This window comes from Glycine max, chromosome 3 (assembly GCF_000004515.6).
Source record: "Glycine max cultivar Williams 82 chromosome 3, Glycine_max_v4.0, whole genome shotgun sequence".
Taxonomy (NCBI): domain Eukaryota; kingdom Viridiplantae; phylum Streptophyta; class Magnoliopsida; order Fabales; family Fabaceae; genus Glycine; species Glycine max.
Window position 1 is genome coordinate 29,449,518 of NC_016090.4, and position 12,945 is coordinate 29,462,462.

Genomic DNA, 12,945 nt, shown 5'->3' on the forward strand with positions numbered 1-12,945 from the left:
ACCAGAGGAGATTTTCAGAAAATAATTTCCAAGAGTCACATCTATTCAAATGGTTTATGAATGGCCATCAAAGGTGACTTGGAAACACGAATTTAAAGAGAGTTTTCATTGCCCACAAAGTTTATCCTCTCAAAAGATTAAGAGTTTTTCTGAACTGAACTGTCTTATCCTCTCAAAAAGATTCCTTGGTCAACCACTTGCATATTCAATAAGGAATTTTGATTGGTCTTCATTGTACAATCTATCCCTTTTAAGAGAGATTTCTTCTTCTCTTCTTCTTACTTCTGAAAAGGGATTAAGAGACTGAGAGTCTCTTATTGTAGAGGATTCTTGAACACAAGGGAAGGGTTGTCCCTGTGTGCATTGTTAATCCGAAAAGAGAGAGTGAAAGTTTAATTGGGGAATAATCTTCGTATCTTAATTCAACCCCCCCTTTTCTTAAGGTAACTAAGGCCATTTATCCAACATCCTATTCTTGATAAACTCACTTCAAACTTTAAAAAGACAAACTTTCCGGAATGATATAATGAGGTCACATGAATGTCTTGAAAACACAGTCAATCAAATGATGATTTTTTTTCTTTTTGAACTCCCTTTTTTTATTTTTATTTTGAAACTTATTTGTTTTGAGCTTTATTTGTTGTTTTACGGCAGCCCCGCCAACGTGCAAGACGAGTAACCTCTGATTGAATGGTCACAGGTCGCTTGAGCAAATAGACCAATGGCTTGCACCCAATTCCGATGAAAGTTGAAAATCCTGGTGAGTTATTAGAGACATCTAACAACAGCTTTCAAAATTGCCCCATGTGTGGCATCTCTTGTCAATGTCAGGATTTACACGCAATTCTCCTCAAATTTCATCCAGCCCGCATCAATTAGACCTTGCACCTTACGCTTCAGAGCCCTACAATGCTCAATGGAACGCCCCGGGGCTTCTCCATGACAAGCACACGTTGCGTTCAAGTCGTATTCTCGGAGAAATGGAGGTTGATGAACCTTGGCTAGGGTTATGGCTACCATTGAATTATCAAGTAGATATGGGAGCAAGTCAGCATAGGACACTGGAATTGGGGTGAATTCTGCAGGCTTTCTCGCTGCAAAATTCACTTCTTGGTTGGTGTTTTTGGTTTGTGCTAAAGGTGGTGTTCGTCATTGGAAGTGCGGTAGACAGACTTTGTGGTAGATTTAGGGATGGCCTTTGTGGATAACTGGGTGGTGGGTAAGGAGAAAGTTTGTTATTGGCTGAGTAAAGATATTGTTGGGTTGGTGGGAAACTTGGCCGTACAGGAATGGCAGTCACAGCATGGGTTTCTCCCTCATCCTCACCCTCTTTATTTGCCCCAGTTTTCTCAGTCGTCCTAGTAGGATGATCAAATTTGCCTCTTTTCGGACCCACATTGATCCTTTCACTGGCGAAGACCAAATCTGCAAAGCTTTGAGGGTGCGCAGCCCACCATCTTTTCATAGTAGAGTACTGATAATGTGTCTACCATCATGATTATCGTCTCCCATTCCATTATTGGGGGTACCACCTGGGCCGCCAGATCCCTCCACCTTTTGGGCGTGTTCTTTGAATGATCCGTCCCCCTTTTTGCACATGTTCTGTAGTTGCATCCTATCCGGAACCATATCAAAATTGTACTGATACTGCCTAACAAAGGCAACCATTAGGTCCTTCCAAGAATGGACTCGGGAAGGTTCCAAGTTAGTATACCAGGTAACAGCTACCCCAGTAAGACTTTCTTGGAAGGAATGTATCAGCAATTCCTCATCTTTTGCGTATTCCCCCATATTCTGACAATACATCTTTAGATGGTTCTTGAGACAAGTAGTCCCCTTGTACTTGTCAAAGTCCAGCACCTTGAACTTGGGAATGACCATGTTTGGGTATTAGGAACAACTCTTCTAGGTTAGCAAAGGCATAATCTTCACCTCCTTCAATGGCCCTGAGCCTTTCCTCTAGATGATCCAACTTTCCCATTCCTGCCATAGTCATGAGGGTTTTTAACCGCTGTGGAATGCAAGAGGTGCAGTTGTGGGTGATACTGAGGGCCCTCCAAAGGGTTTTGTAGGGGTATACCACCAACTGCTTGCCCTTCAGTGGTATATTCGAGCCAAGGCTCGAAGTCGGCTAGATTGTGATGGGGAATTTCATGGGTCTCTTCCACGGTTTAAGAGACATGTGCATGATCAGTTTGGGGTTGCTGGCTTTCAATGGGTATAGGAGTGGAGTTATTGACATTCTTATTGGGAGTGTACGCCACATTGGGTGGCGTATAGTTGAGAGGCAAGCCATATGACGGGAAGGCGTGCTCGTTTTGAATTTGCACATCATGGGGGCCGCCCGTACTTCCTAAATATTTGCCTACCATATTTGAGGTTGGATGATTCATTTGCTTGAGGCCGGATGGGGACGTCGGGTTCACCTTAGCAACAACGCTGGTAGCGGCAATTGCAACCGCATTGGCTTCCATTATCTTCTTCACGCTCATCATGGCCTCCATCATTGTGGCCATTTTCTCTTTAATGGCCTCTATGTCGGCCTTCATCTTCTCTTGTATCTCCTCTACTTCACCCATTACTCTAGCTCTAGCACGAGTTCAGTAAGGGCGTCGTAAAGCGTGTCCCTTTCTTTTTTATAACAATGATTAAGTTCATTTTATTTTATTTTATTTTATTTTTCAAGGAAAGAATGCAATGAGCAATGCAACCAATGAAAAGCATGGATGTATGCGAATGACGTACAGTTGAAGTATTGCGAATTTTTACGCAGGATATGGGGTTGAATCATTTTAGATTTTCAACATGGTCCATGACATCTTTGTCAAGGTGAAACTGGAAGTAACAAGGACATCAACAATCCTAAATATGTTTGGCAGTAGACGAAGCAGTGATGTGACTCGATTCATCTTTTGCCCCAATTTTTGCAAGATAGTTACTTCCATACTTCAACTTGACTTGATGAACTTTTTTCGAAAAAGCATGAGCTTGGTTCAACCCTATAATCCAAGGAATGGCAATTCTGATCGCCAATATTTCAACAACATCTCATAGGGATGAATGACTCGGGCATACTTTAAGCCGTGCATGGAAAATGTAATTATGAAATTGAGATGCCCGAAGAAACACCATTTCCTAGTTAACCATGCATTAGGTACCATGTTCAATTATTTTGTTTTATTGTTGTGTGTGTTTTTTTTTTGTTTTTTTTTTTTTTTTTAGAAATGGGTTTATGATCCCAACATGGTTGGCTCATGGTGCCTAACACATGCAACTAAGAATGTAGTGTGAAGTTTCACGCTTCCCCTTTTTTGTTTTTGTAGAGGAAAACACAAGGATGAGCAAACATGAAAACAAATGCAATTTTGCAGATCAAAAAGTTTGTTGAACGCATATGCATGATGATGCCATGACTCATGCAAAATGTGAGGCTGGAATATGATAACAGACAAATGCAGGAACAATATGTTCATTATGATGCCATGAAGAGATGTTTATGCGATGCATAAAATGAATGCATTTACGGACACGAGAGCCCGAAAAATCATCTCTTCTTACTTGCGCATTTGGGGGCGCAGTGCCCTATGTGTACAGTTAAGAAGGTGATATGGACCTTCCGGCTTCCCGTGACAAAGGACAAGACCAACATACAATGCATGCTAGAGATAAAATGTGGGAGTGACTTGATTCGCACTGATTTTTGGAGTAAAAACGTGGGATAAACTCATTTTTTTCAAAAAGTTATAACTAGTCAAGATCTGAGCGACAATACAAACTTCCTAGCGGTTTCTAATCATATGGTCCATTAAGTCTATCATATGCTGACAATAGCTGAGAAGTCCGTGGATCTCCTCGGGGGCGGAGTAGGTGTCCGCCATTGCCTTGGCCTTGGCTAGCAATCGGGGAAGTTCTTGACTCATGTTCAAAGTAAGAGCAAATCAGTCCGTCCATATTGTTGCCTCTTGGTGCAATGAATCAATTACCCTTTCCCTTTTCGACGCACGAGCGGTGACCTTGTAGCGGATAGACGGGCCTACCTTCTTGGAGAAAAAAGGTGTGAAACCAGCCACACATAGAGAGCCAGTGCACAACAAACAATTCTTGCGCTGCTCTTTTCACATCCCCGGTCGAACGTGTCATACATGGCCAAAATGGCGACGACCGGGCTTTCCTTGCCATGATGAAAGGCGAGGAAAGCGTCAATCGCTGCTAGGTCCACTAACCCTTCCATATTCGGAAAGAGGACAACTCCAAAGATAAAAAACGCCAAGATGTCAATAAAAGAAAGCCCATTCGCCTTGATTTTCCAAGGCCTTTGCCCTTTCCTCCAAACACTTCCTTGGTACTCCGACTACTCCATTTCTGTTTTGCTTTAGACGTTCCAACTCTTGTGCTGAGATTTTCACTACCTTGGCAACTCTTGTCGTGGAGGGATAGAACCCAAAGAAAAGATATGGCTTCCTTCCTCCCAGTTGGCATCCCAGGATTTCTTCCAACTCTTTCACAGTCGGCACTAGCTGGAAGTCCTCAAATGTGAAGCACCTTAGGGGCTGGTCATAATACTGGGAAAGGGATGCAATCGGTTCCATGGAGACTTCTACCCTAGCTAGGTCCCAAATCTTACCATAGGCTTTGCGGAAGGCTTACCGTTGAAGTTGACCCATTAATTGCCCCAACTCTCCTAAACTAGTGACCTCTAAGCTCTTGATTTTGACTTGATAGAACCTCTTTTTAAGCGAAGGCTTTTGACTTGATCCCATGTTTTACTAAAGTGAAATAAAATCTAGTGCGAATCAAAACTCTGACATCTATCATGGGTGGAATGGATGAATGCATGAAGAAATGCATATGACACAGATGCAATTTACGAATACGGGAGCCCGAGAAACTGTCTCCTTCTTAGATACAACGTCTAGGGGTAGCAAAGTGCCCCAACGTATGTATTTAAAACGGTGACACGGACCCTTCGTTGGTTTGTTTACAGAGGGGATCAAGACAGAACCCATGTGCGATGCATATGCGAAAGGCGCAACACGGGAATGTACACAGTATGACAATACTCACTGAATATAAGTAAAAGGGTATATGACACTTATGCATGGCAGTGTGAAAAATGGCACGCAGAGTGTTTGCTCCGTGCCCCTATTTAAGGGACCTATAAGGGAGAGAGCTAACTAGGCTTTTAGTGATAACCCCCAAGGTAGTCATATCTCTCTTGATGGTTTCTAGAGGTATCATCCCCTTCGAAGAACATACTGCAGCAGTAGGGACTACTAGCAACAATATGTTTTCAAAGAGAAAAACTCAAGATGAGGGTTCACTGTAATCAAGCAAGTCGGAGACCTAGCATGATCACGGATTCACCTCCACTCCTTATTTTCCCACGAACCCGGGTATAGGGCCCTTTTTCAACTCACCGTGTGTGCAAATAGTGTTAGTGTTTGTGTGCATCAAATGAATAAATATTTACCTCATGCATACAAAAAAAATGCACTAAAAGCATCAAAGAGTTATATATACAAGAACATAATAAGGGGAAGCCAACAAAGGAGTAAGTCATGGCAAAATTTGCACAAGATTAAATGGCCTAACTCTCTAAAAATAGTCCCCAGTGGAGTCGCCAACTGTCGCAACCTACCCTTCGGCGAGAGGGCGACGCGTGACTCGCGGGATGCGTGTTCCACGAAAGGAATACGCGCGGAGTCGCCACCAACGTTTATTTGAGGAAAACGTCGGAAAAACCGGAAAAGACGCGATCTACGAACTTTTAAGTGAAAGGTTCGGGAGTTGTATTTACGCACGGGGAAGGTATTAGCACCCCACACGTCCGTCCCAAGGGACGGCAGCCTTTAATCGAATGTGCAAACATGACTTTGATTTTTACGTTCCCTTTTATGTCCTTATATCCTTTATACCCTTTTTATATTTTTCTCTTTTTTGTGGTCGACAAGGGTGTTTCCCTTTGCTCCTACGTATTCCTCAATTTGTGATGAGGAAATCAGACCTACGTAGTTCTTTCGGAACAAAGTGTTTGGTTAAGTTGTTTTTTTATCTTTTTGCAAGATATATTTTGATTGAACAAAAAGGTCATTTGAGGTGTTGGACCATTAAATGATCTTTTGATTTTGAAAGGAGAGAAACGTTAAGGTGTTGGACCATTAACGATCTCTCGGGGTGGTCGACAAAAGCGGGGCTTTTGCTCCTACGTATCCTCAATTGCGATGAGGAAATCAGACCTACGTAGTTCTTGCAAAAGCGGTAAAGTTACATGTTGATTTTATGCTTTTGAACGATCCATGTTAACCGATAAAAGCAAAGAGGACCGTTTAAGGCGTTGGACCTTAAAACGGTTTTTAGTGATTTTTCGGAAAAAAACTTGATTTGTGAGTTGATTTTAGTCTTAGTTTCACTTTGGTTATTAATCAATTCATTCAAGGAAACTTCCAAAGAAAAACGTCCGATTGATTTTTTTTATTATTTTATTCAAAGATATTTTGATTATTTTATTATTATTTTTCAAGATATTTTGATTATTTTATTATTATTTTACTTTTTTTGGTTTAACCGAGGTTATAGCGTGAACGATCGGTTAGATTTCGTTTTAACAGTGATTAAACGAGATTACAACACAAATGATCGGTTGAAATTCATTTTATCATTTATTAGACGAGAAAATGGCTTAAATAAATGGTTAAAGCACGTTAAAAACGGAAGAAAAGAAAGCTGAAAGTAAACGAAATTAAAGTGAAAGTACACAAAACAAGAAATGAATTGAAAGTCTCGAATTCGAAAACTTACCCGTTGAAGAACGAAGAACGAACGAAGAACGGATGAAGAACGGTGAAGAACGACAAAGAACGATGAAGAATTTCCACAGAATCGCTTACGGAAGCGTTACGGAAGTACTTCGACTTGATTTTTCTTCACGAAAACGTGTTTTTTGCCCAAAATAGCCGAAATGCATAGCCAAAGGGGTCTTGAACATTTTGAAACAGCTCCCCCCTCCCCTATTTATAGAAAAAAAGGGAGGTGCTTGCCGCCCAAAGACTTAATGAAGAAGATTTCTAAGCGCACCTGAATTACTAAGTTCACCCCCCTTTTCGTATTTTACGGAAAAGTTACGGAAGCCTTACGGAACTGTTTTCGAATTTGATTTTCATCTTTTTTCTCTTCCCTTTCACCAATGTTAAGTGGAATATGCTTACCCAAGGTTTTCGGAAATTTTACGGAAGTATTACGGAAGCCGCGGAAGCCCCGAAAACCATTTTTCAAAAACGTGGAGGAGCTTGCCGCCCAGTTGCTTCCTCCTTAAGCAACCCAACTTCCAAAATGTTCTGGAAGGGCCTAGATTTGAATTGCTATTTACACCCCTATCATGATAAGTTCACCCCCTTACCTTTTTTGGTGATTCTTTTTTCGTAAAGTTACGGAAACTTACGAATCTCGTAACGATACTTGTTTTCTTTCCGTAATGTTACGGAACCTTGCGGATTACATAATCATCCCCTTTTTGACTTACGGAATGTTACGGAATCTCACTTAATTATGCAACGATGCTTCCATTTGATTTCCGGTGTGTCACGGAAACTTACGGATTGTGCATCAATATTTTTTGGTTTTCCGGCATGTCCTGGAATTTCACAAATTGCCTAATGATGGGTGCCAAGCACCTCACAAGGACCAAAGAAAGGTCGCATGTCATCAAGCAAAGGTCCCCGGACGAAATTAGGGTATGACAGGGAGGGAGTTCCTTAATGGGTGCGGATTGAGACGGGGCATGGCGGATCATGTTTGGTTAGGGCAACTCATGGGGGGCCAGTTCCTTGAGGGGAAGTAGAGGGCCGAGATGGGCATCTCCTTCATCATCTTCCTGCAGAGGATAGTCGGCATGAGGAGGGAGTTGCCCCTCGAAGGTAGGGGCTTGGCTCAAATCGTCTGGAGCGGTACGGGGACTGAAGTCTGAAGGCAAACCATAAGGGTAGGCTTAAGGACTATACCTCCGATTGAAACTCGTCGCGTTTCTATCTCGACCTAAGTTTATTGCGGGCTATAGCACTGGTTCCACTTCCCTAGCTGTATTGGAAGCGACCGTCGTAGCATTGTCTTCTATTGATTTTTGAATTTTTAGCATGGCTTCCGTGATAGAAGTCATCTAATCTTTTAAGGCTGACATGTCGACCTTCATCTGTTCTTGCACTCCCTCTTCGTTATCCATCTTACTTTTGGATCGGGTGTTATAGGGGTGCCTTTGCGCTTTTTTAGTTATGGTGAGTTCCCTACAAAAACAAACAGTGGTGAGCATGCCACCAAATCATGAATATGCTAATGAATGATCAGAGCACTTAGATCCACCTCAAGGCCTTTTTAGACAACGTGATGAGTTTCAAAACTTCTCTTTTTATAAAAGGAACAAAAGCTTTCATCTAGCCAAGATTTTACAAGAGTGTTACAACAGAACCTAACAATTTCTGATTATATGGGCCATTAAATCTATCATGTGTTGACAGTAATTGATTAGCCCGTGAATTTCCTCTAGGGCTGAACACACTTCGGCCATGGCCCTTGCTTTGGCTAGTAGTCGCGGGAGGTCTTGACTTCTATTTAAGGTCAAGGCGAACCTATCCATCCACATGGTCACTTCTTGATGCAATGCATCAATCACCCTCCCTCTTGCTTCCTTCTCGGCATATGCTTGTGCGAAGTCCTCTACTAGCCCTATTATAGCTAGCATGCTTAGCTTCGTGGCTTCTAAGTGTTGGGCCAAACTCCTCTTGGATCTTGAGCAGGCAGCTAACTCTTCCTTTAAGACCATGCCATGTACTCGTGACTGGTCTCTTTCCTCTCTTCGGAGCTTAAGCTCGCTGTTGCTGCCCCACAGAGCCCCTCGGAACTTGTTCCGGCCGTGCTCTTCCCTACAAGCCCTCTTGGTCTCTTGTTCCAAGGCCTTGGTGGTAGCTATATTTGTATCTCTTAGTTCGGCATTCTCCTTTCGGATTTTAAGAGCTGCTAATTTGAATCTTTCTTTGACTGTTTGGGCTTGCTCGAGTTCCACCCTAAGGGCCTGCACCTCTTCATCTTCTTTCGGCACCTCAACTTCCTCCCTTCTAACGGTTCTCAAACTCAGGAGCCAATCCAAACCTTGCACGTGGGCTTTCAACCACCTTCGGTAGCCACCGATGGGCCCATTGTTACTGCCCCTCAGTTCTTTGTCCTTCTTTTGCACCACCTCCCATGCCTTGCAGACCTTCTAAAGTGTCTCCTCGTTGGCTTTATTGAAACCTCGTGAAATGACAGGCACGAGCTCTTCCTCTAGCGGTGCCCCTCTCATAGGGTAGCCAAGTTGCCTTATAGCAAGAACGGGATTGTAACTGATGCAACCCCTTGTCACCATCAAGGGAACATTCGGAAATCCTTTGCACGAAATAAGAACCCCGGTTCTTCCTTATTTCCATCGAGGGAACCAGTTGACAGACGCTCTTTCTTTGTTTGCTAAGAGTTGGTCCCAATTTACCCCTCCTTTCTCTGTGCATGAACGGTGGCTTTCTAGCGGGCAAGCATGTCTCACCTCTTGGCAAAAAAGGTTTGAAACCAACCATACATAAAGAGCTAGAGTACAGCAAACAATCCTCGTACTGCTCTTCTCACATCTTCGTTCGAAGGTGTCATATAGGTCGGCTAACATAGCGACAACCGGGCTTTCCTTGTGGTCATGATAAGCGAGAAAAGCGTCGATCGCTGCTAGATCCACCAACCCATCCATATTTGGAAAGAGGACTCCTCCGAAGATCAACAGTGCGAGAACGTCTATGAACGGGACCCATTCGCCTCTAGCTGCCAAGGTTCTTGCTTTTGCCTCCAAACATTTTCTCGATATTCCAACCACCCCATTTATGACTTGCTTTCCATGGTCTAATTCCTGCGCCAAGATTTGGACTATCTTTGAAATTCTAGCTAATGAGGGATAGAACCCTGAGAAGAGGTATGGTCTCCTTCCCCCTAGAGGACATCCTAGGATTTCTTCAAATTCTTCCACCATGGGTGACAGCTAGAAGTCCCCAAAGGTAAAGCATATCAACGGCTGATCATAATACTGGGCGAGGGAGGCAATGGCCTCTGTGGAGACTTCTACCATGGCTAGGTCCCAAATTTTACCGTAAGCTTTGCGAAAAGCTTGGCGCTGGAGCTGACCCATCAACTGCCCTAACTCTTTAAGGCTGGTGACATCTAGGCCCTTAATCTTGACTTGATAGAATCTTTTTCTGATTTGATTTATCCCCATCATTTACCTAAAAAGGGGTGAATCAAGGCTCTGATATGAATGATGCAATGCACATGCATGAAACAAACAAAAGAAAAAACAAGTGGTAAAAAGATCCATCTTTTTAATACTACGCTCTAGGCATTGTGGCGCCCCAACGTATGCATTAAAAAGTGACGCGTTACTCTAAAAAGACAAGATACAACAAAAACTATAATTTATGTGCTATTCGCAGAAGAATGCATGAGAACAAATGGTACGGAGCGTGCTTGCTCCATGCCCCTATTTGGAAACCTATAGGATAATATCAAGGGGTCTCTAATAACTACTCCCAACGATCCATATCTCACATGGCTATTTTCTAGAGGTATCATCACTCAAGATAATAATATTGCGGCGGTATGGAATACCAGCGACAATACATTATAAAGAGAGAAAGCTCTAGACGAGGTTTCACTATTATCAAGCAAGTCAGAGACCTAGCATGACCATAGATTCACCTCCACTCCTTAGATTTCCATGGACCCGGGTATAGGGCCCCTTTTTACTCAAACCCATGGGTGCTTAGAATGCAGTGTAAAAATGTGGAAAAGACAACATTTATTATTTTTACACGGTTCAAGAAAAAACGCACACACAAAGTTTCACAATTCCACACTTTCCTAAAATAGGCCTAACTCACAAAAACAATCCCCAATGGAGTCGCCAACTGTCGCAACCTACCCTTTTGCGGGTGAGCGAGGCGAGGCTCACGGGTGCGTCTTCCAAAGGAGGAAAATGCGTGGAGTCGCCACCAACGTTTATTGAAAGGAAAACGTTAGAAAAACCAAAGGAAACCGATCATGAAGAATATTTCAGATTCGGGAGTTATCTTTACGTTTGAGGAAGGTATTAGTACCTCTCACGTTTGTCCCAAAGGACAACAGCCTTAGATTAGATTTGTGTGAAATTATGTATCTAAACTTTTATTTCCTTTTCTATTTTTGAGGTCGACAAAAGCGAGGCTCTTGCTCCTACGTACCCTCCATCGAAGAGGAAATCAGACCTACGTAGTTCTTTCGAAAAGGGGCGAATCAAGTGATTCTTTTTCACTTGGAAGGTGGTCATTTAAGGCGTTGGACCTTAAAATGATCCATTTTTACATGGTGAGAAAAGCTGAGGCGTTGGACCTTAAAACGTTTTTTTTCAGTGATTTTTGCGGACAAAGCTTGATTTTGTGAATTGATTTTAGCCTTAGTTTCACTTTAGTTATTAGACAATTCAATTAAGAAAGAGAAATCCCAAAGAGAAACGTCTGATTGATTTTTTTGTTTTATTTTACTAAAAGATATTTTTTTATTATTATATTATTATTTTACCTCTTTTTGGATTTCCAACGTGGTTACGGCATGACCGAACGGTCGGATTTCATTTTAACAAAAATTAACGGATATTACAATTCAAATGATCGGTGGAAATTTATTTTATTTTTGATTAGGCGAGAAAATGACTTAAATAAATGACTAAATCACGTCAAAAGGGGGTACGGAAAGTAAATGAAATGAAAATAAAAGTACATGAAACAAGTGGGGACCACCAAGGGTACATAGAATGAATTAAAAAGTTCAATTTCGGGAACTTACCGGTTGAAGACCAAAGAATGACAAAGAATGAACGCAAGATGGAGGAAAATCTTCACGGAATTACCCACGGAAATGTTTCGGACACGTTATGGAAGCGCCTCGACGTCGATTTTCTTCACGGAAACGATTTTTTTTACTAATTTCAAGTGATCCCAAGATACCAGGAGGGCTGAAATTAGGGTATGACACTTACGTTGAGTCTCTTGGGGATTGCTTTTGTAAGTTGGCCTATTAGGCAATGAAGCTCTGGGAAGGAGATCAACTTGATGTTCTATGCCTCTTGAAGGTGGCAGTCCATGAGGAATCTCCTTAGGAAAGACTTTTTTAAATTCCTGCAATAAGGGTTGAACACTAGGAGAAATAGAAATAGTAAACTCATTAGAATTATCAGTAGAAATTTTATTGTCTTTGCAATACTGTAGATTGAGTGGTTCATGAGTAGGTAAGACTTTCCTCACTTCACTCGCCTCTGCAAAATAATTAAATTTTCTCTCATGTGTATCACTCTATCTCTCTTATGTGTATCATTCTTTTCCTCGGGTGTATCACTCTTCTTTTTCATATTCCTTTGTGGTGCCTCACTATTTTCTTTCTCTTGTTCTCTCTTTTCTCTCATTCTGATTTGGTCATCACACACTTCTCTAGGGGATAGAGGTTTAAGAGTAAACAAGGAAGATTTGGCTATTCGTCTGTAGAGCTCTTCTTTGTTACGGTTCAACAAACGTTGCATTTGTGTAGTCATCGTGTCCAGAAATATGTGCTGAGATCCATCCAGTTGATGATATACACCATCATTGTCACCAGCTCTTGCCATGATTAAGGAACAAAGAATTTTGCAGTAATTTAAAAAAAATTCAGGACCTCACCACACTCTACTCACGTGTTTCTCTCTTTGATGGTAGTTCACTCGTGTTTGATGCTCTCAATATAGGCTTTTGTGTAATGTATTCCCTCTTGCCTTTTACCACTCGTGTTCCCTCTTAAATTCCTGGATGAATCAAATTAGACACACAAGGTATATAACAGGAAAGATAGTTTAATTATCACAGACTGTCTAGCAGATTT